The sequence below is a fragment of the Oryctolagus cuniculus genome, chromosome 12 (assembly GCF_051225735.1).
Source record: "Oryctolagus cuniculus isolate XC-2025 breed Fujian yellow rabbit chromosome 12, ASM5122573v1, whole genome shotgun sequence".
Taxonomy (NCBI): domain Eukaryota; kingdom Metazoa; phylum Chordata; class Mammalia; order Lagomorpha; family Leporidae; genus Oryctolagus; species Oryctolagus cuniculus.
Genome location: NC_142878.1, coordinates 21,828,710 through 21,855,908, shown reverse-complemented (window position 1 = coordinate 21,855,908; position 27,199 = coordinate 21,828,710). Strand labels below are relative to the sequence as shown.

The window sequence follows — 27,199 nt, the reverse complement described above, 5'->3', positions numbered from 1 at the left end:
CCCAATCAGTTCTTCCTTGCTGGGAAGCCAGAATATGCCAGAGTGACTGCTTGATCAAGTTTATCCTACGACAGTACGAATGACTCTGATGTCACTTCCTCCCACCAAGCTTTCCTGAACATAAGCTTTTATCCTCTTTGTCAAGAGCTTATTTTGTCATCTTGTTTCCCTGCCTCTATAAATAATCTATTTTCCCCCCACCGGCCCCAAGAACAGAGGCGGGCCCTCTGTCCCTCTGTCTTGTGCTTGCTCAGAACATTCTTTTAACGTTTTTTACTTGCTTGACCTTTTAGACCTTTTACTTCACCCCTATCAGAATCTCTAAACTGAGGTCACCTATCAGAATCTCTAAACTGAGGTCACCGGAGGTTAGAGTTAAAACAATACATAAATCAGCTGAGGGCTGCTCTTTCAGGAAATAGGGCACCTCGCTCTTTCTGGAGGTTACCCAGTCTTCAGCGAGCCTTGGCACACAGTTTTTTTTGTTTGTTTGTTTGTTTTTTACTGTCTTCAGGATTTAGCAGCCCTGGTGATACATACAAACAGCCCAGGCATGTTAGGAGGGGCTCTGATTAGTTTAAACTTTTAGGCCTTTCTCTTGGTGTAGAGTTCTTCAAGACCTGTTGTGGCGACTTGCCTCACCTGATTCAAAGCACCGGAATGTTATGTCCCTGACAGAAGGGACTTGTGGTTGTGGTATCTGTCAACTTGCTGCTTATTGAAACAATTTTTTTTGAGAGGCAGAGAGTTCCCACCTGCTGGTTCAATCCCTAAATACCTACAACCGCTGGCATGGGGCCGGGATGAAATTAGGAGCTAGGAACTCAATCCAGGTCTTCCATGTGATGGGAGGGACCCAGTCACTTGAGCCATCACTGCTGCCTTCCAGGGTTGCATTAGCAGGAAGCTGGAGTCAGGAGCCAGAGCTGGGAGTTGAACCCAGGCTCTGTGATGAGGGATGCTGCTGACATGGCCATGTTCAAAGGCAGGAGGAGGTGATGTCTGCATTGACTTAGCGCTACCACACAGAGTAACACACTGGGGGAGTGCAGCAGCTCGTGTTAGTCCTTTCAAAGAGTAAGATCCCCTGCTTCTCTGCTGTCTCCATTGTCATGTAACAGATGTGCTTCAGGGGAGGTAAATTTACTTTTTCTGATGTCTGGTATATTGGAATTTAAACATTTTACAGAGTTAATTCTTTTCAATAACTTACTAGTAAATATGTATTACTCATAAGAGATTTTGAAAATAACCTCATCTGAATGATTAATATTTATTGGTATCTTGCTAATATCTTATTCTTAGATTTCCATAATATGAATATTGATGCAATTTCCTTTAGTAAAGGGATACTGTATTTATAAAAGTACTTCAAAAAGTTCATGGAAGATGTATATTAGGAAAAAACTATTCATGAATTTCATGAATCATTTGTACCAAAGTAACATCTTTTAATTCAGTTTCTCCCCAAACTTTTAAATTTACTTTCATGTATGTTCTACAGTTGGAATATATTCATCATGGAGTAATATTGGACTTTTTTTAATTTGAAAGGCAGAAAGCAGAGATAGAGACAGAGATATCTGCAGCACTGGTTCGCGCTCCAGATGCTCACAGTAGCCACTTCCCGTCTTTCTGCACTGTGTCTCCCTCCACGTGCTGTGACCCAAGTGCTTGAGCGTCACATGGTGGCTCCCAGGGTGTGCATTAGCAGGAAGCTGGAATTGGAAGCAGAGCTGCAACTCAAATCCAGACCCCCCGGTGTGACATGGGGGTGTTCTAGCTGATGGCTTACCTGCCATGCCAAATGCCCATCCTAATTTTTATTTGCCCCCTGAAGGCCTCCCACATTTGGCAAGGCCTTCGATTCATCATAGTGAAACCGGCTCATTGAATGTGGTCTTATGTAGATGCCTAGGGGACGTCATGGTCCCCTTCAGTAACTGTATTCACCATCCAGCAGTCTAAGCCTCACATCTGGCTCATCTTGCCCCACCTTTTCCAAATGCGAGTGTGGAGGGTGAATTACACTCTAGGAGTATCTCCACACCATCCCACCATGAATTCCTACCCTCACTCAGGCCCTGCGGGCTGCTGTTCACCAGGCATCTGGAGTTCTCCCCCAGTCCCTTGTCCCAAGAGCTTGCTGCATTTGCCCTGGCCCTGCCCGCATAGTGAAAATGGTCAAAGAATGAGCCGGTGAGGCGATCTCCAAGCTTTCCATTCCTCTGCTTTATAAATGAATAACAGTGATGTACCAGCGAAAGAATGCAGCGCGCCAGCGTCACTTGGGATCCTCTGAGTAGTACGGAAACGCCGCATTCTTCAGGCTAACTTGCGGCCTGCCTGCACATTCCTCTCCGATGAGGTGGAGGAGCACTGGTGGCCGGCCGGGGATTTGTAGGACTGGGGCGGGGAGCTGCTGTTTAAAAATATATTTAATTATATTCTTTCTCCGCAGTAACACTGATACCATTTTTAGCCCATTACAAATGCTGTGATTTTCATTTAAATCACGTCCATTATCTTATTGACCTAGTTTTTATTTGGTAAGCAAAATGTTCTATTTCTGGATAGCTTAGCTTAGCCCGGAGCCTTTTTTTTTTTTTTTTTTTTTGAAAGGTTACGGATGCTTTGTGCAGCTCTTTGCTTCCATATCTGCGTACAGATGGGCCGCATCTGTGTTCGCGCAGTGGGAAGTGCGGCTGCCTTGTTCTCATTCAGAGGGCGGGTTTTCTCTAGCTCAGACTCCTCCCAGCAAGAGCTGGCAGGATGCCAGGGGACCCACATCTGGTGACTTTTGGTGAATGGAAGGTGGGAGAAGGAAGAAATCCTATTTCTGTTTCAAATGAGAGGAGGGGGTCCTGATTGTTTCTTTTTGTTCTATCTTGGCTCCCCCACCCCCCCTTTTTTTTTTGTTTAACGTTTATTTACTTATTTATTGGAAGGCAGAGAGAGGGAGAGAGAGAAGCAGACAATGTTCCACCTGCTGGTTCATTTTCCGAATACCCATAGCAGCCACAGCTGGGCCAGGCTGAAGCCAGGAGCCAGACCCTCCTTCCAAGTCTCCCACAGGAGGGGCGGGGACCGAGCACTTGAGCCATCATTTGCTGCCTCCTAGGGAACACATCAGCAGGAAGCCGGACAGGAAGCAGAGGGGCCACTCAAACCCAGCCCCTGCAGGCACCCCACACGGTGGCTGATCGGCTGAGCCACAGCGTCAGCCCCGTCTCCCCACGCTGTTTTCTTTCTCTGCTCACCTGCCTGGTCCCTCTTCCAGCCCTTCGCTTCTTTCCTCCTCGCCACCGCGTGCTGTGCACCTTGTCCCGGGGGTCCTCCGTGCTCTAAGGGGCTCTTTGATGCTCCTGGGATCCCATTTACCCTAGGCCTTTGCCTTTCGATGTTTCCTCTCTCCTGCTTCCTTCCTTCTCCCTCCTCTCTCCCTTCTCTTTCTCGCTCTGTGCTGCACAGGCCCAGTTCTTGGTCTCTGGTTGGAAGCTCCCCCTGGGGAGTCCTGGCGGGACATGTTCCTGGGGTTTACCAGCATTAGGTGGGCCCTGCAGCCATGGGCGACCTCACCACTTCGCCTTTGAGGCTTCCCTCTCCTGGCACCCTCCCCGACCCCGGATTATTTTGCGCAGGGGGCAGGGGGAGACCTGAGAATGACCTTCTCCCGAGACTGGAAGGCAGGTTAGGGGCAGAACCGTGCCAGTGAGTCCCTCTCCTCATGCCTGCTTCGGGGCCGTCTTCTCACCACTCTGTTTCTTGGCCAGAAAGTCTTACAGATGCTGCACCTGGCTCCACTCAGGGCTCACACCCTTTGACCACTGCGCGTCTTCTCGAATGCTGTCCAGGTTCAAGTCCTTTAGAGTGCGGGGCTCCTAAGTGTGCCTCTTGATCGCCAAAGATGGAGTCCGGCGGGAAGTGTCTCGCCGGGTTGTTGGGGATTTTCTCAGGAATGCTGTTCTGCTCCAGGTCACTTCTGTTGATGTTTCCATTCCTCAGAACCGGTGTTTGACAGTGACACAATATTCAGGCTTGAGTTCCTTCCTGTCTGACTGGAGTCTCCCTTTTACTCAGGAAACCACATGTAAAGCTGTGTTCTGAACTCTGCCCAGAATGTTAGCTTGGCCAGGAAGGACAGGGAATTCCTACTGGTAGCAGCCGCTGGGGACTTAAGGAGTAACCAGAGGTCACATCGGAGCCCTGTGAGCAGGATGCCAGCAGCGCTGGGTACACGTTAGCTCACGGAGCCGTCCTTTTGTCTTCTCGATTCTGTTCCTGCTCCAGGTCAGGCAGATCCCAGGAATATCAGCCTCCTGGGCCAGTTATTCCACACTATGGGATTTTATGATCCAACAGCCATTTTAAAAAAAGTTTTTAATAGCAGAGGATCAATATAGTGTTAGCTTTTATTGTAACAAGTAACGATATGAAAGAACACCGATGTTAAATTTGTCAAATAGTATTGCAGTTCTTTCATAAAAGACATTTCAACAGCAGCAGCAAGAATATGGGGCCAGCATTGGGGAGCAGTGGATTGAGGTGCTGCCTGCAATGCTGGCTTCCCATACCTGAGTACCGACTGGTTTGAATCCTGGCTGCTCCACTTCCTATCCAGCCTCCTGCTGATGTATCTGAGACAGCAGCAGAAGATGGCCCAAGTGCTTGGGCCTCTGTCACCCATGTGAGAGACACGAATGGAGTTCCAGGCATCTGGCTTCAGCCTGGCCTGCCCCAGCAGTTGGGGCCATTTTGGGAGTGAACCAGCAGATGGAAAATCTCTCTGTCTCTGTCTCTGTCTCTCTCTCCTGCCCTCCCTCCCTCTCCCTTTCCTTTGCTCTCTCTATCACTCTGCCTCTCAAACCATCAATCTTTAACAACAAATATAAATAAACAATTCTTTAACAAAAAAGTCAGACTGTATCTCAGAACAGAGGGTAGCGCTCAGGATAGACTCCAGGCGCGTTACCCGGATTCTTCAAGCTCAGCCATGGCCGGCACAGATTTTTGTCATAGAGCAGCATCCATTTGTGACACTTGGGATGTGTGGCCTCCGCTCTGACTGGTGAGTCCCTAAGAAGGTAGCAGGTGCAGTGGCTCGTCAGTCTGCACACGCAGCGTATCAGAGGAGTGAGCCAGACCATTGGATTTCAGGGGACACCGCTCTTCCTGGGTTTCTGTTCATCAGAGACCAGGATGGAGTTTAGCCTCACAGGCCTGAAGTTTGCTTTTCTCAGCCACTGCAGGGGTAACCTGGAAAGACCAACACTTCCCCGGCTCCCAGGGGTAACCCTGAAGCAAAAACACCAGCTCAGGACTTTGCAAGGAGAAGACATTGCTGTTTCCGAGACCGCACCCATGGCTCAGTCTGCCCAAACCCCACACCCTCCCTGCAGCCAGGGAGAGGAGAGGCGGTGTGGGTGCTGGGGTGGAGATCACAGCGTCCACTTTGGAAGCAGTGGGGGTTGGTGGACTGGGTGCATTCCACGGGGTTGAGGAAGAACCCATTTTACTTTACTGGTGTTTTCTCTCTCTTTTCTTTGTTGCGAGGCAGTAACACATTGTAGTTAAGAGCCAGAATGCCTGAGTGTAAATATTGGGTTTGCCTTATATTAGTTTTGTGATATTGGGCAATTTTTTTGGACTACTGTATGCCTCCGTTTTGTCATCTATAAAATGGGAATAATTACATTTGCCTTATAGGTTGGTTCTGATGAGGAAAGGAGCTAATACAAAGAGAGTGCTTAAAAAGTGTTTAAGAGGCATACAGTAAATGATCAATACATGTTTAATATTCTGATATTATTGAGGAAGCTAGCTTTGTGACAGGCATGGAAAAGCGGTTAACCATCAGACTGGCAAAACTGGTTGGATTCTCACCCCTAACCCTTCCTTATTGTAGAATTCAGCTCTCCCCTCCCCTTTGGTTGACATTTGTTCCCCTTCATCATCTCAGTGGATTTTCAGGTTGTCTCTCCATCTGGATGGTTTTTCATGGATTCGGTTTTGCTTGACTGCTGCTGTCGACAGGCGGAGAGATGCTTTATCTGAGATGTCAGTCTTCTCCATGTCCGTCACACCTGGCGAGAGGCTTCCGTGCATGGTGTGTGGGCCCGTCAGCTTGTCTTCCCGCGTTACCTCTTCTTTGGACTTGACCCCTTGCCTTTGGATTTGGATTCATCTGGTGGTAATAGAGGCAGCCCAATAGCTCTTTATACACCAGGCACGAACCGGTCTGCTAGGTACCGAGAGATGCTACGGTACTTACACAAGGGCTCTTCAAAGCACGCAGCAAAAACAGTAGTAAAACCGATTGTGCAAAGTGCTTTCCTCATGTGCTTGCTCATACTTCACCACACCCATGGGAGAATGCAACACATTAGCTGATTCTTTCCATTCTCCCGCCTCTTGAGAAATGTCACTGCTTTGTAGGAGGGCTGATGGCAAACTGACCGGTCCTCAGGATGCCTCTGTGGGAATGCATGCGTTCCATGTCTTCTGCACACAGGTCTCACACCCGCAGTGCAACCTTCTGTGAATATTCTCCCCAAATTCACAGTGATAAGTCACAGTTGGTATCAGCCATTAAATTCTAACAGCCCCACCACCTCCGCCCCAGGCTGGGAGCAGGAAGACAGATGCCCACCCACCGTTGTTCTCCCAACATACCCAGTAGAGCATCCATCCCTACTGCATGTCTGCTGAAGAAGAAGGAGGCTTCACTTGCTCGTTACTCCTTAGAAGATGTTTACTTTGATGCAAAAAAAAAAAAAATTGAACTCCATGCATAGTGTTTTCGTAAGACACACTTCCCATGAACTTGTGGATGTCCCCTCATATCCTGCATGGTCTGTAGTACAGAAAGGAGATATGTCGGCTCGCAGCTCTGTGTGCCTGCAGCCGCTCCCTGGTCCCTTGCAGGTCTCCCTGGTCATTCTCCCAGGCACAGGCTGACAGTTGTCCCACGGGCAGGGGTCACCCAGCCATCCCGGGCAGTCCCTTCTGCTCCTGGGCCAGATCAGAGTCCGCACAGGCACGTGAAGTACCCAAGAGTCAGCGTGGGGGTGGGGAGTGGCTCAGTCTCTGTGTCCCCAACACCTGGCGCTGTCCGTTTTCTCTTATCAGGGCTATCTTTTTGTTGTAGTGGTTGTTTGGTATTATGGATTTTTTTGGTGGTTTTTGTTTTTTTGAGATTTTTTTTTCTTTTTTAAATGAAGATTTATTTATTTGAGAGGCAGAGTCAGTTACAGAGAGAGGGAGAGAGAGAGAAAGAGGTCTTCCATCCACTGGTTCACTTCCCAAATGGCCACAACGGCCAGGCCCAAGCCAGGCCAAAGCCAGGAGCCTGGAATTCCGTCTGGGTCTCCCATGTGGGTGTCGTGGGTCCAAATGCTTGGAGCTGGATCAGAAGTAAAGTAGCTGGGACCTCAGCCTGCACTCATACTGCATGCCAGTGCCGCATGCAGTAGCTTAACCCGCGGTGCCACAACGCCACACCTCTGTTTTGCCCTTTGATAACTTTCCTTTACCTGAACCATGAGTGACCAGCAGGTGAATCCTTATCCTGTGCTACAGGGTGCTCTAGGGGACCTCCTGCTTCCCAGCCTTGGGGGCTGATGGTCATGGGGTGGAACCTGTACCTAAAAATGAAAAAAAAAAAAGTCCAGGATCCCAGTTGTAGAGTGTAGGGTGTCTGATTTCTGGAAACTGTTTGGAAGCCACTGGCCATGCATGCTGTGTGCCCTATGTGACAAAAGGTGTGGTCACACAGAATTCAGGTGCCTGGGTATCCTCCCTGTGGTGGGGTGAGGGTGTTGCTGGTAGGTGGCTGAGAGGGACAGCTGGGGAAGCTCCTTGTCACTCTTCATTCCCTTGTCCCAGAGTCTTAGTGAACCTAATTTCTCAGATGTCACTGATTTCTAAATTCCTTGCATGGTGCTGTGTTGTCTCACCAGTCGCCTTATTTCCTTTTCTCCTCAGAGGAACCTGCAAAGTGGATATTATTTTTATTTTCCCTACCTAAAAATAAATTTGATTTGTTTTCATTTTATTTGAAAGGAGGAGAGAGAGATTTTCCATCTGCTAGTCTACTCTCCAAATGCCTGTAACAGCCAGGGCTGGGTTAGACTGAAGTTAGGAGCCCAGAACTCAATCCAGGTCTCCCATGTGGGTGGCAGCGACCCAAGTACTTGGGCCATCACTGCTGCCTCCCAGGGTACACTTTATTGGGATGCTGAAATTGGAAGTGGATATAATAATAAATAAAATAAATCTTTTAAGAAAAGAGTTGAGAATCTCATTTAGGTCATTTAAAAACAGCCTCCTTGAACCAAGTCTCTAAAGCCATTTTATGGTGAGCGCCAAGTGAATTCCCACCAGCCACTTTGAATGGGTTGTGTTGGACTTGATACCCAAGCCTATACCGGCTGTCCTTTGAGCCACAGGATCTTTTGCCTATTAAAACCTGAGTTTTGTGGGCAGACCTGAGCGCTGAGCAAAGCCAGCCAATGATTATACTATTCAGATATCTTCTTAGTTCTCTAGGGGACTTTTTCTCTATGGACCTGACCAGTGAATTTGTATCTCACAAATGGCATGAACATAGCTGATCAAGAGGCACTGGGAACTTGGAGCCAAAACATCAGAATTGTAGGCCTGATGCAAATCCCTTTTATTCAGAGTCTCAGTTTCATTATCTGTCAAACAAGGTTGTCACAACAGCGATAGTTTTAAGAATTTTGGAAGTGATCTATAAATAGAAAAGTGTGATTCAAGTCTTCTGGTCTACATGCACTTTTATATCTAGGACAAGGATATAAATTTGTTTACCATGATAGGTTAGATTGAAATAAGATAGAATAAAAATTATTTTTCATATATCTCAGATGCATAGTGTGAGCTCTATAGATGTCTTTGATGCCTTTTTACTACTGCAGAGTTCAAAGTTCTGCCCCTGGTGTGTCTGCCATGTTTGTAAGTCTGTGCTTGGTTAGTCAGCTGTTTAGAACAGAGTGCAAATTGGCAGATAAAAACAGACCAGTGAAGTAGAGCCCTGAGGAATCCATCCCAGAGAGCCCTGATCTGTGGCAACAGCTCGAGTCCTAGACAGTGGCGACATTTGGGTTTTCTGTCTATGCACTGACCTCAACCCTTGAAGCTCCTAGCATGGGTATGGATTCGTTCCTTGTGCATGCAGTTTGGTTTCATACTATTCATGGCCTCAGGTTGCACCAAAAAAATCCAGCCAGGAAATCTAGATGTCTTCTACTTGTAGTGAAAAGATTGGTTAGAGAGTGTGCAGCTCTCCTGAACTCTGGTCCCCACCAACAGGAAATCCTCTCCAGATGGCCTAAAGCACCTCTTTTTGAGGACAGCCCTTTCAGGCACAGCCATTGACCAGGTGCCGAGTGCTTCTGTTTTGAGAGAGTGAACTTTGCAGGCAAGCAGCTTAGGGGACATGAGTATATGGTTGGATGCAGTGCTTGATCCATCAGCTGGGAAAAGTTGAGTTGAGTAGGCATTGGGATGGGAGCTGCCATTCGTACATGGATGAGCCAAGAGCCAAGGCTTGGGAACCAGAGAAGGTGGTCAGATTTGGCAAACAGAAGTGATACCAGGGCCTTGGAGCTGTCTCCTGAGGTTTGTCCTATACGACTCTGGTGTTCTCATCACCAAGTCATAGAGGGGAAACCTAAGCATGGTTAGGTTAGGTGACCCGTTTAGCCCAGAGAGCTCGATGGCAGATTGAAGTGATGCCTGTGGATATGGTGTTCCCTATCAGAGAAATGACAGAGGTGGAGGGCATCAAGTGCCTGAGATCCTTTCTTTGTTTTACAAAAAATGTACAATTATTGAAGCTATTGGTGGAGACCCTTACTGGATGGAACACTTACCAAGGCTCTACATCCCTCACAAAGGAGAATCCTTGCCACTCTCAGCTCCCTGGGTGCAAGGTGTGAGGTTGCTACCAACCCCTTTGAGTCATTTGCAGACTTTACACCCCATGCCGTGCCCCTGAGGGGTCTTAGGCACCAAAGGGGATGCCCTGGGAGCCAGGGATTCCTGCGCTGCAGGCACTGTTCCCTGCACCAAGCAAAGAACCAAAGGTCAGACTCTTCAGAGGCACAGTCTGTGTGGCTCAGTTGAGGGCCCAGACCACAGGGGTCTCAGTTAATTGATGACACTGGGGCAGCCACTCCGTTGAAGTTAGACATGGCAGGATGAGAGACGAGTGAGCGGATGATGAAAGAGCTGGAGTGAAGAGCCAGGCTGCCTCAAATCCTTCATGGAAGTAGCCAGGATGTAAATAATAAATCATAAATAAATAAAGCTCAAGAGCTAAATAAAGGCCCTTTAAATATACCATTCCTCACAGCTGCAAGTGTTTCAGGGTGGAATTAGCAGGTGTGTATTTGACATTGAGATTGGATCCTGCCTGAAATACTTTTTGTCCAAATATTTTTATTCTAGCCCTGTACAATTATAGTAATAATGGGTAAAATTATGACTGAAGTCTGAAGTGCTGAACAGAGGCAACTAAACTGATCTGTGAACCCAACCAGAATTCAAGGCATGAAAGATTTTAGTCAAAGGATCTTAAGGCACGATGTGAACCTCCACCCCTGTGAAGTGCCAGGGGCATCAGATACACACATATTCTGCCGTTTAGTTTTTCTCTGGCTGCTTTTCCTTTCTGTCCTGTTGATAAAAGTGCCACTGCATCTCATGAGAGGGTTTATCCAATGGTCTATAAGATAAAAATAGAAAAAACAAAATATTCTTCAGATCCTTAGAAAGGGATCAGGTTAGAGACCAACCTACAGTCCCTGCGTAGTTTAACCTGGCTGTTACCTACCTACTCACTTAATTTTGAAACACAGAGGAATGGACAGAGAGCGCTCTCATCCACTATTTCACTCCCCCGAATGCCCTAGACCATCTAGGAGGCTGAAGTCAGGAGGTGGGAACACAATCCAGGTCTCCCATGTGGATGCCATTTAACTGAGCCACCACCTGCTACCTCCCAGAATCGGCATTGCCAGGAAGCTGGAGTCAGGAGCTAGAGCTGGGAATTGAACCCAAGCACTCTGAGAAGGGATGTGGCCATCTTAATTGCTAGAGTAAATGCCTGCTCTTGGTCATTTTTTTCCCTCCAGCATTGGAATAGCATCGTTAGCTATTTCTCAGGTTGAGTAGAAGCTCATGTAATCCACTTGTACCAGTTAACCTGTGCTGTGCAGTGAGTGCACCAACCTCTCTCTGCTCTAGTTAGTCAGCTCCATGGTAGTGAGCCCTCCCACTGTACCATGAGTTCAATTGGGAGTCCACTGAGAGTTGTGTGCCCCTACATCTGCTTATGCCAGTTGTACCTGCTCTGTTTAAGACGTGTAACTAGAGAGTATTCCAACAGATGAATTATGAGTGTAAGAAGGAAAGCCATGTCTATGAAAGCAACAAGTTTCTATGAAAGCGACAAGTACGTTGTTGCCTTGGAAAAACTTGTTAATGATGATTTGTTTAAAAAGAGGAGTCTCAAATATAAACAAGATAACTCTAAAAGACTGTACAGAATGTCATAAAGATCTGGAGAGATTCTGCAGTCAGATGGTTTTTCAGCTGCTTTTGAGTTCTGTCTTCTTTAAAGAAACTGAGTCTGAAAACAGAATGGATTTCTTGGTTTATACAGGAGCAGACAGTGGGGAATTCCAGACAGGGCTCATCTTCAAAGACAAAGTATTGCCCTCTACCAAGTTTGTGAATGAGTGTGTGTGCAGTTGTATTTGACATTAACGTACACAAGTATGCTTAAGGTGTAGAATAGGACTTTTCTGAGTCCATGCTTTGGCAGTTTTAGATTGACTGACTGTCAACCCATCCTTGACCATGTAACATTAGAGGGTTTCTTTTGTAGTGGTGGCTCTGGTCATGTGATGTAAAACATACGTGTCTACTGAGCAAGGTGCGTGCACTATGCAAGTCACTAGAGAACTGATCCAGGCTGAGGAGACAGGACATGCCCCTCCCTTCTCAGCCTCCTTCCTCTCTTACTTGCTCCGCAATGTAGTTGGGTTCAAGGAACTTCAATGATCCTACGATGTGACTCTGAAATAAATAAGGAAGAAACCATTTGAAGTTGAACAACACAGGATATGTGTGTGTATATACATATATATATATATATATATTAACATTTATTTATTCAAGAGGCAGACAGAGAAATGGAACTCTTATCCATCAGTTCTCTCCCCCAATGCCCACAATGACCAGAGCCAGGGCCAGGAGCAGGGACCGCATTCTGGGTCTTCCGCATGAACCCAACCACGTGAGCCATCATCCCTGCCTCCCAGGGTCTGCATCCGCAGGAAGCTGGATTCAGGAGCTGAAGCCAGGAATCAGACCGAGGCACTTCGCTATGGAATGCTGGCATCCTAACTGCTAGGCCAAATGCCTGCCCCAACAGAGTGTATTTCAAAGTACGCAGTCCACGAAAGAAGCGATTTTTGGTAACAGCTGGACCCAGAGCTGAGGAGTTTTAAATATATTTAATTTTTAAGTTTTAAAATATATTTAATTATGTTATGTCAGCTCTCTCTCTCATCTCTCTGAATTCCAAAAAACAATAAGGTTTGATTGATGAAAACCTGACTGACTTTCTATAGTTCAGGAGTATTCTTATTTCTCACAAAGCCAAAGACATTTGAAGCGTCCTAAAATCTATTTTTTGGGAGCCATTTTCTATTCTCTTTTTCCTGAAAACGTTTTGGAAAGATCTTCCTCTATTTCCCTGCTGTATCTACAATGTATCAGATCTCAGGTGACCACAGGGGGAAACACGTGGGATCCTCTAGATCCTGGAACATGTTAACAGAGGTGTTTGAGAACCCGCAGGAAGAATAATATTTTACAGTGAGGCAGTTGTTATCTTTAACAATAAAAGCCATATGAATGTGCTGTAGTTTGTGCTAACATGGAATGCTTCGAATCATAGAGCAGGGATGATTATTGGACTCCTATTCCCCCAGGGAATACAGATCCCTCGGATAAGTGTGTCAGAACATGAACTCCGTGGGAAAGCAGGAATCCACCCACCTCCGACAGACAAGAGCCTGCCCTTCATTTCAGGAATAGCTCATAGGGATTTCACTTGGACACATCTCAAGGTGTTTCATTCTAGAGTAGAAACCAGATGCTTTTCCCAAGTTCATGGGGAACAACGGATGGCTGCCAGCTTAGCCTGGAAAGCAATGTTCCTCTCTTCAGTTCTGGACAATACCACGATTTCATGGCATTTCACCTGGGTGGACTTTAAAGATTTATTTATTTGAAAAGCAGAGTTACAGAGAGGCAGAGGCAGGAAGAGAGAGAGAGAGAGACAGAGAAAAAGAGAGAGAGAGAGGCAGAGAGAGAGAGGTCTTCCATCCGCTGGTTCACTCCCCAGATGGCTGCTACATCTGGAGCTGGCCTGATCTGAAGCCAGGGGCCAGGAGCTTCTTCCTGGTCTCCCACGCGGGTGCAAGGGCCCAAGGACTTGGGCCATCTTCTATTGCTCTCCCAGGCCTTAGCAGAGAGCTGGATCAGAAGTGGAACAGCTGAGACTTGAGCCCATATGGGATGCCAGCACTGCAGGCAGTGGCTTTACCCGCTATGCCACACCGCCGGCCCCTGGGTGGACTTTAAGGATGCCTGGATTTGTCTTTTGCTTCTCAGGGAAAAGCTCCAAATTCAAAGCAGATGGCGCAAAAGATGGCTGGCCACAGAGATCTCCGGGTGAAACTGGTTAAATCTGCTGCCTCCCCATCAGTTCCCAGTTGATGGGGACCCATCTTCGCCTTTGCTCACCTTTCCTAACAAACTCTGATTTCTGAGGATTTCCTTGATCTTGAGTAAGCAAAATGTGCTGACCGAAGTCAGGACAGACCAAAGGAGCAACTCACTTGATGTTCCAGGCTTTTAAAGAAAGGAGTTGTCTCAACTGATTTCGTCATGTTTAGTAGTAATAGATTGTTCTGGTAATAAGGAGATGCAAGTAGGCAACATACAAAGCCCAGAGCTCAGACAGGGCGTTTAAGAGACCCGTTGTTCAGGTGAAACCTAGGTAGAGACCTTTTGGGTCTTAGGTCATCGGGTGAGAAATTCTAAGCTATCCCTGACTAAGCAAGACTGGCAGTTAGGGGCCCTCCCAGCGGCAGAGGGGTGAAGGGAGAAGTAGATGACTGTGCAGGCCCACTGACGTGTTCTGTGCCACTGAGGTAAAGAGGAGACCCCCAAGGTAATGGAAAGAAGCACCCACAGGAAGAATAAGGAGATTCAAAAAGTTCATGGAAATGGAATTAAAAATGAGTTTATTTTGGTGCAAAAAGTTTGAAATTCATGCCTACAAAAGACTTTCAAATAGTTCAGGAAAACCACTCATGATGAGAAAAGCTTTGGATGAATTTCAGGACTTCCGTCAGCAATCAGCGGGTTAAGTGGCTGCTTGTGATCTCGTTCTGTGCTGGCTCAAGTCCCAGCTGCTCTGCTTCTGGTCCAGCTTCCTACTAATGCACCTGGGAGGGCAGTGCGTGATGGCCCAAGTGCTTAGGCCCTGACACCTAAGTGGGAGACCCAGATGAAGATTTGGCTTTTGGGTTCATCCTGGCCCAACCCCAGCTGTTGCAGGCATTTGGGGAGTGAACCAGCAGATGAAAGATCTCTCTCTCTCTCTCTCTCTCCACTGAAACGTAACTTTTACGTCTATTTTTCCATGAACTTATTGGGACGCCCTCCTACTAGAGATGACAACACTCTTGGATTGAATTAAAATATTGTCTATGTGGACTTCCTGATTAGTTGACTGATATTTGCTTCCCTATCAGCACAGGCTTAGTGCCCTAATTGTTTTTGTTCTTACTGGACACTCTGCTGCTAACCGGTTCGTATTATTATTTTTATTCGAATTGCGTTGTCCCCCATTCTGAGCCATATGCCATCCATTTATAAATGGCATGTAACGTCAGAGATACTTAACTAAGGAGACAATGATTGCCACTTAAGATGAGAATTCATGTGTGATTGACAGGGGACCTTAGCCCTTTGGTTGCCCTAGGCCAGTAGAGAGGTGCGTGCCCCTGCCCCTCCACTGGCACGATGGAGGAAAGGTCAGACCAGCAAACAAAAAGCAGGCAAATCACAGGAGCTTAAAGCTACTGGAAGAAAGCATCCAAAAGTCAGATTGTTGGTTCTGAGGAAATTTAGGTAAGTGTAACATTTTCAGGGATTCTTTTCTTCACTCGAGCAGAATGATAGGGTTTTACTAGCCAACCAAGCGATAAATCAAGATTTAAACTACCTTTTCACCTTTCATGCAAGGTCAAACCTCAGTAGTTATTAAGAAGAAATGGAATTTAAATACATATGGAAGCACTTGTTTTATTTCCAATTTCATGCTCTTGTATTTTGCAGTGCAGTTTCAGATCTATTTGTGAAGGCTGTTGGGGGCAGAAACAGTTGAGAGACAGCTGGGAGGGGAACAGGTTTTCAAGTCCCAGACCAAGTCCTTGGCTCTGGGTTCAGCTGTTCTCAACCCACCAAGTGACCTTGGCTCAATTCCCAAGTCTTCAAAACAGCAGTGAGCCTACTTACTGCCTTTTTTATGAGATGCAGTGGGGTCTGTGATGGGTATCATTGGTGGCATTGGGCTGAGAGTCTGGAGGTATGACTTCTCAGAGTCTGTAGATCAAGGTGCCAGGGAGACAGTGCCTTTGTTAGAACCAGAGACCAGGGTGGGCAGCTGCAGTGTCCAGGTCCCCCTAGGCCACCTGATTGAGGAACCAGGAGAGGTGGGTGCCATCCCTGCACATCCTGTTCACCTGTGATCATGGCTCTCTGTGTTGACAACTCCCTGGCTCCCTGGGACTGGTGGTTTGGTGGGAAGATCCGTGACTCCCGTCTCTCGCAGTCACCTGCTATTTGCTTCACCAGTAACTGACTGCTAGGTGAATCGTACTACTTCATTCACAACTTTTCTCACATTTGCTACTTTGTTTTCTAGGTCATGTTTACTGAGTCCTAACTGTGTGTCACACACCGTGCTGCTATTATGTTACCTATTGATCCATTTTACTTATTTGAAAGGAAGAGACAAAGAAACAGAGACAGGGAGATGCCCCATCAGCTGGTTCACTCCCTAAATGCCTGGAACAGCTTCTGGCTGGGCCAGGCCACAGGAACTCCATCTGGGTCTCCCATGTAGGTGGCAGGGTCTAAATTTCTGAACCGTCCCCTGCTGCCTCCTAGGGTGCACACTGGCAGGAAGTCAGGAGCAGAGCTGGGGCTCAAACCCAGGTCTGATACGAGATGCTGGTGTCTAAGCATCTGAACCCTGTACCACGTGCCTGCCCCATCGTCTCTTCTTAAAGAAGAAAGCTGTCGATAGGGGAGTTCTGGGAGTGCACAGTGGGTCAGCTATTTAGAGAGTGGCAGGCCTCCCTCCTGGTGGGACTGGGCCCCTCATCCGACTATGACAGTTGTCTTCCACCTGTTCAGCCTCCACCCAGCCCTCCTGCAGGCTGTCACTCATGTGCAAGGGCTGTTCAAGAAGTTCATGCAAGATGTGTGTTATGAAAAAGCTATGCGTCGATGTTGAAATTTGAACTTACCATCTAATTCCATTTTTTCCAGAAACTTTTGAAGTACCCTCTCGTCTTGCCCCAGATGGCTGTTTGTTTTATGAGTTCCCCCTTAACAACCGCCCTTGGTGTCACCGCATCCCAGCCATCCATCCACAAACTGGTCTTGTGTGTTTTCCCCTCCTGGTTTCCCAAAAGCAGTTTCCAGATTTTGTTCCCAAATGCCTCTGGTGCCTTCCGTCATCTCTCCTGCACTTGAGCAGCCTCTCTTCGTCTCCACCCACTCAGCTCCAGCGCCTCCCTCAGGGCCAAGTGCAAGCTCTGAGCCTGGGAGGCCTCTGCGTGCTCCCCTGAGCTTTGGTGGCACCGCCTGTAGAATCACTCGGAAGGCACAGCATGGGAGGCCTGCAGTACACTTGTTTCTTATTTGCCAGGACCCCTAAAAGGATCTTAGAATTTATAGGTGAGAAAGCCACGAGCTTAGTGACAGTGCTGGAAGCAGGGTCTAGTTTTGCCAAATCTCAGGCTGATGATTTCTTTCCTACTAAAGGTTTTTGTTTGTTTTTGACAGGCAGAGTTAGACAGTGAGAAAGAGAGACAGAGAGAAAGGTCTTCCTTCCGTTGGTTCACCCCCCAAATGGCTGCTACGGCCAGCACGCTGTGCCGATCTGAAGCCAGGAGCCAGGTGCTTCCTCCTGGTCTCCCACGCAGGTGCAGGGCCCAGGGACCTGGGCCATCTTCCACTGCCTTCCTGGGCCACATCAGAGAGATGGACTGGAAGAGGAGCCACAGGGACAGAATCCGGCACCCCAACCAGGACTAGAACCTGGGGTGCCGGCACTGCAGGCGAAGGATTAACCTAGTGAGCCGCGGTGCCAGCTTTTTTTTTTTTTTTTTTTTTTTTTTTAACCTCTGTCTTTCTTTGGTGAGCCAGGAATATATCCTGCCTGTGTCTGTATCTGTTAGCAGCTAGTGGAATTTTAAGAAATCCTTGTTGAAAGAAAGGAAAGAGGTTATGTATGAATTATTTTAATTTAATCTCCCTTCTAGTTCATTCCTGTGACATCTTCATAAGGGCAGTACTGTCATTTCCATCCCGTTTTACAGGTGAGGTGACTGAGGCATGAGAGGTGCCCACAGTCACAAAGCTGGTGAGTGACAGAGTCCGGATGGAACCTCAGGCAGTGGCTCCCCAGTCTAGGGTTTCCAGTGCAGGTCAAGAAGGGATGAGAGACAGAGAAACCTACGGGTAAGAAATAAGACCAGCAGCCAAGGCGATGGAGCAGACATTTTGATTAGACTACCATCCTTTTTCTGCTTTTATTTTTTAAAAAGATTTATTTATTTGTTTGAAATTCAGAGAGAAGGAAAGAGAACGAGAGAGAGAGAGAGAATTAATCTTCCATCCACTGATTCTTCCTCAAGTGGCCACAATGGCCTGGGCTGGGCCAAGCCTATGCCAGGAACTAGGAGCTTCATCTGGGTCTCTCACATGTGTGGCAGGGGCCCAAGTTCTTGGGCCTTCTTCCATGGCTTTTCCAGGTGCATTAGCAGGGAGCTGGATTGGAAGTGGAGCAACCAGGACTCGAACCATTGCCTATATGGGATGCTGGCATTGTGAGTGGTGGCTCAACCTGCTGCACCACAGTGTCGGCCCCTTCTTTTATTTTGAACTGAGGAGCAATCCCATGTATGAGTCCTTTGTTGGGAAAGCAGGGGCCATGGTAAGGTAGCAGAAAGGGTGGCCACCGCCTGGGTTACTGTTTCAAGCACATGACCTTGAAGCTCTGTGAACATATCGTCCATATTTTCTTCCTTGCTTTCTATTCATTAACGGACTTAGGCAAGGACTGTTGCAGCTAACGTGGCCCCAAGTCAGAGTCCCTCCGAGAAGGGGAAGGTTGTGCTCTTTCATGTGACACCTTCTTAAGGACAAAGTCCAAAGACGTGATTCTCCCACAGTGGGTAGTGTGTCAAGGTGGCAGAAACCAACTGACAAAGAACACTTACTGCATGCATTGTCTATAGATGCACCCCTTATCTATTTGGTGCACTGTTAATGCTGGTTTAAAACATTTGCTTTTATTTGACTGGCAGAGAGAGAGAAAGCTCCCATCTATTAGTTCACACTCCAAATGCCTGCGATGACCAGGGCTAGGTGAAGGTCAAAGCCAGGAGCCAGGAACTCAGTTCAGGTCTCCCACATGCGTGGTAGGGATCCAATTACTTGAGGCATCACCTGATGCCTCCTAGGGACTGTGTTTTCAGGAAGCTCAAGTCTGGAACCAGAACCCGTCCTCCAAACCAGGTACTCCAACAGAGGAGGCAGGCATCCTAACTACTCAGGCAATCACCTTCCCCAGTTCTGGTTTTAAAGTAGACCTCCAAGCAGTATTACTATGTCTGCTTATGATAGCATCATTCCTCCTGTGCACACAGAGAGTCTGCCCTAACCAGACAGTGAGCTTCAGAGCAATCGGAAATGGTCTGGATGGATATTTGGTTTGGTGGTTAAGATGCTGCTTAGAACATCAACATCCCATACCTGAGTGCCTGAATTTGAGTTCCAGGTCCACTCCTGATGCCAGCTTCCTGCTCATGTGCACCCTGGGAGGCAGCAGGTGATGGCTCAAGTATTTGGGTCCCTGCTACCCACATGGGAGACCTTGATTGAGTTCTTGGCTCTTGATTTCAACTTGGTTCAGTCCCAGCTGTTGCAGGCATTTGGGGAGTGAATCAGTACATAGAGGTGATCTCTATCTGTCTGCCTATCTGTTTCTCTGCCTTTCAAAAAAATAATGATATACTGTGTGGGAGCAAAGAAGATGATTTAGCTAGTATATAGAGAACACTTTGCACCCGGAGCCCTAGAGTAAGTCGAGTAATATTCTAGACCCAGTGAGTCAGAGCTGAGTCATGTGCGAGTGTGTGCTGCTTTTTGAGGGATTCCCTTCTCCCCCCCACCGCAGGGGGTGAAAAGCCACGCTCTTCCGATGTAGAGAAAAAAACGTTTACACCCACACCACTAATGCTTTTGTGGCCATGTCGCGAATGCATTGAATGTTTGTTGTGGCTCATCCAGGACAACCCTACAGATTAATGAAGAGTGATTTACTCGTTCTTCTAAACAGAACATTGAGTTCTCTCTCTGCCTGTTGGACTCCGAATAAGTCCGTCTGGCCCCATCCCGCCTCCCCCACCCTCTTGTAAACTTCTGGTACATTCTTGTGATCCCCGTCCAGTCCTTAGTCATTCAGGGTTCTCTGAGCAGTGCGAAAGTAGCTTACTGTTCACAGCTTTTCACTGAAAAGGCCAAGCCACACTGAGAATTCAGTAAGTAGAATGAATGGATGCAGGTGACTTCAAGGCCGTGAAAGGCTGTGCTGGGGCAGTGGGTGGAGCCAGACCATCCCTGGGTGTGGCAGTGAGTTGCACAGCTTGGGACCTTGGCCAATGGACTTCCCTTTCCTGCCTCACAGTTCCTATATGTAAAGGAAGGGTGAAAAGACCTAGCTTACAGGGTTGTTGAAAGGATTGCCAGATGTAAAGTGCCTCGTGTTTTATAATTGATGCTAGTTGTCACTATCATAACCGCTACCTCCACAGGTGGCCCGTGGACATGGAAGAACAGAGGGGAGCTTGACTGCTGTTGCCTCTCATGCTCCCAAGGTGTAGGTTTAATCTTGGAGGTTACCTGTATTCCTTACCCAGAGCACCTGAAATTGCTACCACAACAACTAAAGTAAACATGAAAAATTACAACTGCAGAGAGACGACAAAGAATGAAGTGCACCCTCACTCCAGCAGGAGTCCTCTAGCTGAGTAGATGCCCCCTTCCGGCCTCAGTTTTTGCTTCCCCTGACAGATATTGACAGGCACCCCTGGGGCAGGTGGGGCATGTGCAGGGCTTGGGAGTGAGCCCTGGGGACCTACTTCAGAGTCAGCCGTGGATTCTGTCCTCAAGGAGCTTGCCGCCCACCAGGGAAGATGAAGCACCCATAAATACCTTGAAAGTTAGATGGAAAGTGGTGAGAGAGACGCCACCAGCCAAGGGGCTATGGAGCCTGAGAGGCGGGAGAAATTAGTCTCAGCCACAAGTGAGACCTGCAGGTCTTAATGGAAGGTCCCACTTAGCGTCATCTTTGCGAAGAACACAGAATCTGGGCTGGGACCCCTGGCTTTGCCACTTCTCTGTGTGGTTCTTGAGCCAGCTAGGTTACAGCTCTGCTTCTCCACCTTTCAAGTGGGGCTGGTGTGACTTTAAGTGAGGTACAACGTGCCCAGAACAGCACCTGGCCCACAGTGAGCGCTGTGTGTTTCTTGAATGCCTTTTTCAAAGGACAGGAAGGGATGGGAGTACCTTGTAAGCGGAGGTGGACAGTGTTCTTGCAGATGGAGAGGTAGCATGAGTCAGTGCAGCGTCTGGACTCGGGCATGGGGTGAGGAGGTGAGAGGTGGGAGAGGCATCTCGGGGCAAGACTGTGGTAGGTCTTAAATGCTGGGCCTGGAATCTTAGACTTGACTGAAAATACGAAATGATGCGGTCTTCTAGAATTCCACAGTCAATAATATGTGTGAGGTCAGGACCTTGACCTGTCTCAGGGTAGGTTTCTACATCTCAGTGCCAGTGAACACGGCTATGGACCCGCTGCCAGCAGCCATGAAATCGAGGCTTAGATCATCTGGGTTCAACATGCAAGCCTGAGCTGACACCTCAGGGAAGAGGTCCAGCAAGACCTGAGCAGGAAATACCTGCAGGGAGGGGCCGAGGGTGGGAGGGAGGTGATGTGGAGGGGTGGAGTGGAAGAGATGTCACATCATTACCACCATCTGCTGCTTCCTTTTCTGATTTTGTATTTTCCTTCAGGCTGTAGTTAGGTATTCTGCTTCTACGTTGTATTTCTTTGAGCCTTGGGATGCATGTCGATTACTTCCATGCCATATTGGCACTCCCCTAAGAGCAGAGGGAATACAAGGCTACTAAATGGAATTAAAAGATAAGTTGATTTTGGCCCCCAAATCTTTGAAATCCATGCATGGTTTTTTCATCACACTCATTTTCCATGAACTTTTTGAAGACCTTGTTCTGCGTGGGCTTTCACAACTTCTTCCCCCAAATAAATGTTTCTTTAGCTCCATTTTCCATGAACTTTTTGAAATTCCCCAGTCCTAGGGTAGAGGGGAGTAGGGATGACATAGGAGACTTATTTTTTTTCAAAGATTTATTTATTTGAAAGAGTTAGAGAAAGAGAGAGAGAGAGAGAGATCTTCTGTCTGCTGGTTTGCTCCATAGATGGCCACAACGGCCAGTGCTGGACCAGGCCAAAGCCAGGGACCAGAAGCATCTTCTGGGTCTCCCATATGGGTGGCAGTGGCCCAAGCACTTGGACTATCTTCCACTGCTTTTCCCAGGCCATTAGTAGGGACCTGGATGGGAAGTGGAGCATCCAGGACAGGAACTGGTGCCCCTAAGGGAATTGGCATTGCAGACAGAGACCTTACCTGCTAGGCCACAACACCAGTCCCATAGGAGACTATTTTCAGTCATCTGTAGGCATTGTGCTTAGTCCTGATGTGGAGCCTGCCACTGGGGTCCCCCACCCCCATGGCATCTATAGCTGGGAAGCAGTGGGACTTCAGTAAGGGCTGGCCAGTGTTCCCAGGGCCCCTGAGAGGACACCCTGCCTGCCTGAGGGTTTGACCACTGAGTTTAATCTGCTTTTCAACTTGAGCTGTGTAAAGGCTGTCACCAGTGTTTTGAAGAGTTGATTTATTTGTTTGAAAGATAGAGTTACAGACAGTGAGAGGGAGAGAGAGAAGAAAGGTCTTCCATCCACTGGTTCACTCCCCAAGTGATCCCAATGGCTGGAGCTGAGCTGATCCGAAGGCAGGAGCCTGGAGCTTCTTCTGGGTCTCCCACGGGGGTTCAGGGCTCAAGCACTTGGGCCATCTTCTACCGCTTTCCCAGGCCATAGCAGAGAGCTGGATTGGAAGAGGAGCAGCTGGGGCTAGAACTGGTGCCCATATGGGATGCCAATGCCACAGGCGGAGGATTAGTCTACTGCACCACAGCACCAGACCTGTTATAGGTTTTATAAAAATCCATCCAAGTTATTGTGAGAGGATGACATTACTTTTAAATGTTGTGGGCATGTGGGCTCATTCCTAAGACTACATACGTGTAAAGAACAAGGGAGTGCATAAATAAAGATCAGTTACCATTAAATGTCAGTTTGCAGCGCTGGGATAGTGAAAGCAGCACTGGCCCTTCCCTGGGCGAGACTGGGAGGAAATACTGTGGTCTCGGTGGTTGAGAGTGTGGCCTGCTGGCCCGTGCTGCATTCCACCTGCGTTAGAAGCTCACCGGAAGAGATCGGGAATGGTCTCCAGGGAGTTGGCAGAGGCCCTTTCTCAAAGGTTACCTTGTAGGCTTGGGAGGTAGAGCAGCACATTTGTAAGCAATGAGAAATATTTGCTGATTTGGACTTTCAAGACATTGTTTGCATCTTTCTCCAGTGGCTCTTTTCCAGAGCCTGCGTTCCAGGCTTGGAAACCATCACTTACCCATCACATCCTTGCCTAAGAGTGAAGCTTGCCCCCCGCTGTCTGAGGGCCATGTCACCCCAGCTTCAGAGGGAATAGCACCTGTTTGTCTGGCGGCAGAATTGGGCTCTTTCACACTTGCGCTGAAAGGGCCTGTTGAATATATTATGTAAGACGGAGTGAGGTCATATAAACAGTCATGGCTCCTACCTTGAACCAAAAGTCATCCTTATTTGGTGCTTCCAAAGTCGGAAAACAATACGCACAATAAAAGCGAGCTCGGGACCTGGGCGGAAATAATGGCTGTCCTGTACTCACCGCGGGTTGTGTGTCAGTCAGCAGAGCAGGCTGCCTGCTGCTTTTAGTTCTTGAAGTCTGGACTGCTTTCCTTTAACCTCTCAGCTGCTTAGAAGGAACTCTGGAAGTCTGTGGAGCCCTCACCTGCTAGCAGGAAGCGCGGGCATCAGCAGAGAGGAAGTGGTGGCGGCCCTGTGTCCTGGGCCAGGGTGAGGGCACTCTGAGGCCCTTAGCAGGGGACACCAGTCCCAGCAGCCCTGCAGCCCACAGGGCCCTGGGCCAGCCAAGCAGAGAAGAAATAGCATAACTCTTCTCCCGGTTGTCATATTGGCTGCGCCAAGCAGAGCTCAAATTTCTGTCTTCTGTCTGTGTAAACAGTAAGGGCCATTAGTCTCAAACTTCAAACCTCAGCCCGAGGATCTGGCCTGGCTCCTTCTTTCAGACCCTCACCCTGGAGGAGCTTCTTCCAGCCTTTCTGGAGTGTTTGATGGCTCTGTCTGAGCCAGTGGCCTCTCTCCGGATCGTTAAGAAGCCAGGCTTGGGGCGCTTACAGTCAAGTGAGGGGAGTGATGAAAATCCATTCACTTCTTCCCTCGGGGACCTAGCCCTGTGTGCACATCCAGCTGGAACCCAAAGAGACATGCCCACCTAGGACAGGAAAGAAAATTTCCACAGGAAAGAAAATTCATGCAAAGAAGGCCCAGGGTCCTCTGCAGGTGGGCAAGAAGCCTGGCAAGAGGTTTGTCTTATTTAAGAAGGAAATCTATTCCGTGGCAGCAAAGAGGCTGCTGACGATGTTTGTTCCATTTTTAGGGCTGGAAAGGCAAGAGTTTGCTGCTGCTTTAAGTTGCTTCTTTTTGGCTAGAAACTTCTCTAAAGTCAGAACGCCAAGGCCGCTTGTTTAAAACGTGACCTCTTCAGCATGCCCAAGAGTCAGCAGACCAAAAGAGAAGGCAAAAGATAATCGATTCTGCTCCCTCAAGGCCCTTCTGGCACTGGGAGCGGGGAGGTCCTGGCTTGGTTCCTACGCTACAGGTGTGTGGTCCCCGCCAGCAGGAAGACACAGCTGGAGTCAGCGTTTCTGCAGATGCCTTTTAATGCTGGCAACACAGGAAGAAAATCCATCCGCCCTCTTACCATTGCAACCATGGGGGGCATCCCTTGGCATCTGTGGAGCCATGCCCCACGCGACCCTCAAATAAGGGGGATAGGCAGAGAGTTCATGGCCATGGAGAGCCGCTTACCCAGGGACCAAGAAGGTACAAGAGTTATTCTGAGATTTTTCCTCAAGGGCAAAACTTTAAACTTGTTCCTTAGCCAGGCCTGAGGTCTGACTAAGCGATAGTGGAAGAACACAAGAAGCCATGTTTCAGCAGTGGGGAGTCTTTAGTTTGCCACTAAACACGAGACTTAGAAACTGTGATTTAATCAAAATGATTGCTTCTGGTAGCAATTCAATAGAGTTGTCATATCAAATTAAGTTGTATCAGGTTTCGCCTGGGAGGGATATTTTGCAGCCTAGAAAACAACACAGTAAGTGCTCCCCGCATTTATGAAAGCAAGGCCAGAGTCACCCTCATCTGAACGAGGTCACCTTCCCTGGGCCATCTTAACACTTCATGGCTATGGGACATCCGAGCTCCTCGGAACAAGTGAGTAGGCTGGGAGGAAGCTCTTGTGGTAGAGAGCCCTTGCAAGGTTTTGAAAACCCAGTCCTTCCTAAGTGTCTGACACAGGCTTAAACTTTTCCCTAAATATAGATGGCTAACACAGAATCCTTCCATGGGAGGGCTCCCTTAAATTAGTTCAGTTAATCTATTCATCTGTGTGTGCTGACTCGCGCCTAAACATCGGAGGCCAAATCCAAAAAAAGAAAAAGCCAGCCCGTGGCTCAATCCTGGGACAGATGTCGAACCACTGAGTATGATCCTGGACAAAGGAGGGCCTGCAGCCGCCGCAGGTCCTTGTTGGAAAGGAGAGCGGCCAGCCACTGGTCCTCAGCCTCGTGAAGTGACCTCTCACTTCTGGCTTTAAAAAGGTCTTGGACATACCCGACATCTCCATTTCTCACGGTTACGCTCAGTTTTCAAATCCCCTTCGGGTCCTGATTTCAATCTTCAGATCCGATCCGAAGTTCTAGGGAAGTGTTAGCCATTTGATGCTGTTGCACTTCCAAGATTCCCACTGGGCAACAGGTCCCGAGGCTGCTCAGAGTGCACTAGCTTCTCTCCTGCCTTAGTGGGTGCTCCGGAGTGTCGATGCCCTAGACCTGCATCCCCGTTCAACGCTTGAGAAACCGCAGGGCTCAAGAGGTTTGGGCTCGGGTTTCCAGAGCGGCAAGGGGAGGGACCAGACAGGAAGCTGAAGAGATCCCCACCGTGGAGCCCTGCGGAAGCCAGGGATCCCTGCGTGCCACCAGCTCTGTTGGTCCTCTTGGAACATGTGTTCTGCCCAAACTCTGCTGCGTGTTTCCTTCGTTCTGCAACCTGATTTGCTGTCTGCTGACTTCCTATTTCTCTGTGGAAGTCAGCGCGTGGGAGACAGCCAGAGCAGGAGCAGGCGTTAGGAAGAGGCCGTGTTCTGTGGAACTGTCCTTGAAAGGGCTGTTATTGATCCTGGCGGCTACAGTACACTTTGTGGTATTTAGGTAACCAACTTGGCCAGTGTGTTAGCATACGTATAAGGGGATAGGCCTGTCTGTCGCTGCCTTTGAAGACGGATTTTATGAATGTTCCTATTTAAAGAGAGCAAAACGGTAACAACAACAAACACCCAATGTCTGTCCTCCTAACTCCTCCACGCACGTAGTATTCTCCTGTGGTTTAGCCCTGCAGCTGACTCATTCAGCTTTTCTCCTGCAAGCTGTCAGCGTGCACGCCCGAGTAATGGAGGAGATCAGCGCACTGCCTGCACTGCCCAGGCTGCACAAGCCATGACTCATGCCTGGCATTTCACAGGCTTTATAATGGAAATCGGAGTTCCAAGCTGCAGTTCTTACCCAGTGTTTGTGTGAATATTAATGAAATAAAGCAAAAGTCTCCGGAGGCTCTGGCAGAACCCTCACCATGGCTTCGGTGTCTGTTTGAAGAAATGAAGTGTTTTGTGGGGTGGGTTGTTCTCTGTAACCCACGCATGCCTGAGTCCCACAATATTGTTTTAATTAGTCTTAAAAAGCACAGTCAAATATTTGGCTTTGGAGAAAGGAGAAAATTCTCTCACATGTTGGAACTCTTGTTCTTAAAGGGCATTTTTGTCTACTGAATTTGTCTCCTGGGCTTTATGCTCGTATCTGAATGCTTTTCCAATCATCTCTTTTGTCCTGCAGCCAATTCTCATTCATTCTTTCTTTCTTTCAATCGATCATAGAGGCAAATAAATACCTTTCTTTCCCATCACGTGGTTCATGGCTGACGCTGCTATAATAAAAGCTAGGTTTTAATGGGAGACAAGTCCGGGCATTTACTGAAGTACAAGTGTTGGAGGGCGTGGAAGCCTTCAGAAATGAAGACCCAAAGAAACAGGCAAACTCGTGTGTTTGTGTTGAAGGAAGAGAGGGCAGTCGTGCAGAAGTGTGATTAGAGGGCCAAGGGTATGATTTCGTGGTGATTAAATGGGTGGCCCTGTTTGCCCAGGCAGCTCTGTGTCGCCTGGAGCCGGCCATCCCTTTCCTGCATGGAGTAGGCACCTCTGTGATGAAGACTTCCCACCTGCCTCAGGGGAGAGGGGGAGGGAAAGCGGGGCAACCTTGC

General features: G+C 48.2%; 1 protein-coding gene and 1 long non-coding RNA gene across 3 annotated transcripts in view; one reads left to right on the top strand and one right to left on the bottom strand.

Moving 5' to 3' along the window:
* Positions 1–27,199, top strand: part of SAMD4A (sterile alpha motif domain containing 4A) — a 226,632-nt gene that overhangs the window by 88,395 nt on the left and 111,038 nt on the right. The gene's annotated exons all lie outside the window — the stretch shown is intronic.
* LOC138844612 (uncharacterized) lies at positions 22,366–23,735 on the bottom strand. Its single transcript, XR_011380702.1, has 4 exons — positions 23,472–23,735; positions 23,175–23,306; positions 22,830–23,040; positions 22,366–22,592 (listed from the first exon to the last, which is right to left on the bottom strand). It is a non-coding gene; the product is annotated as an uncharacterized LOC138844612 (long non-coding RNA).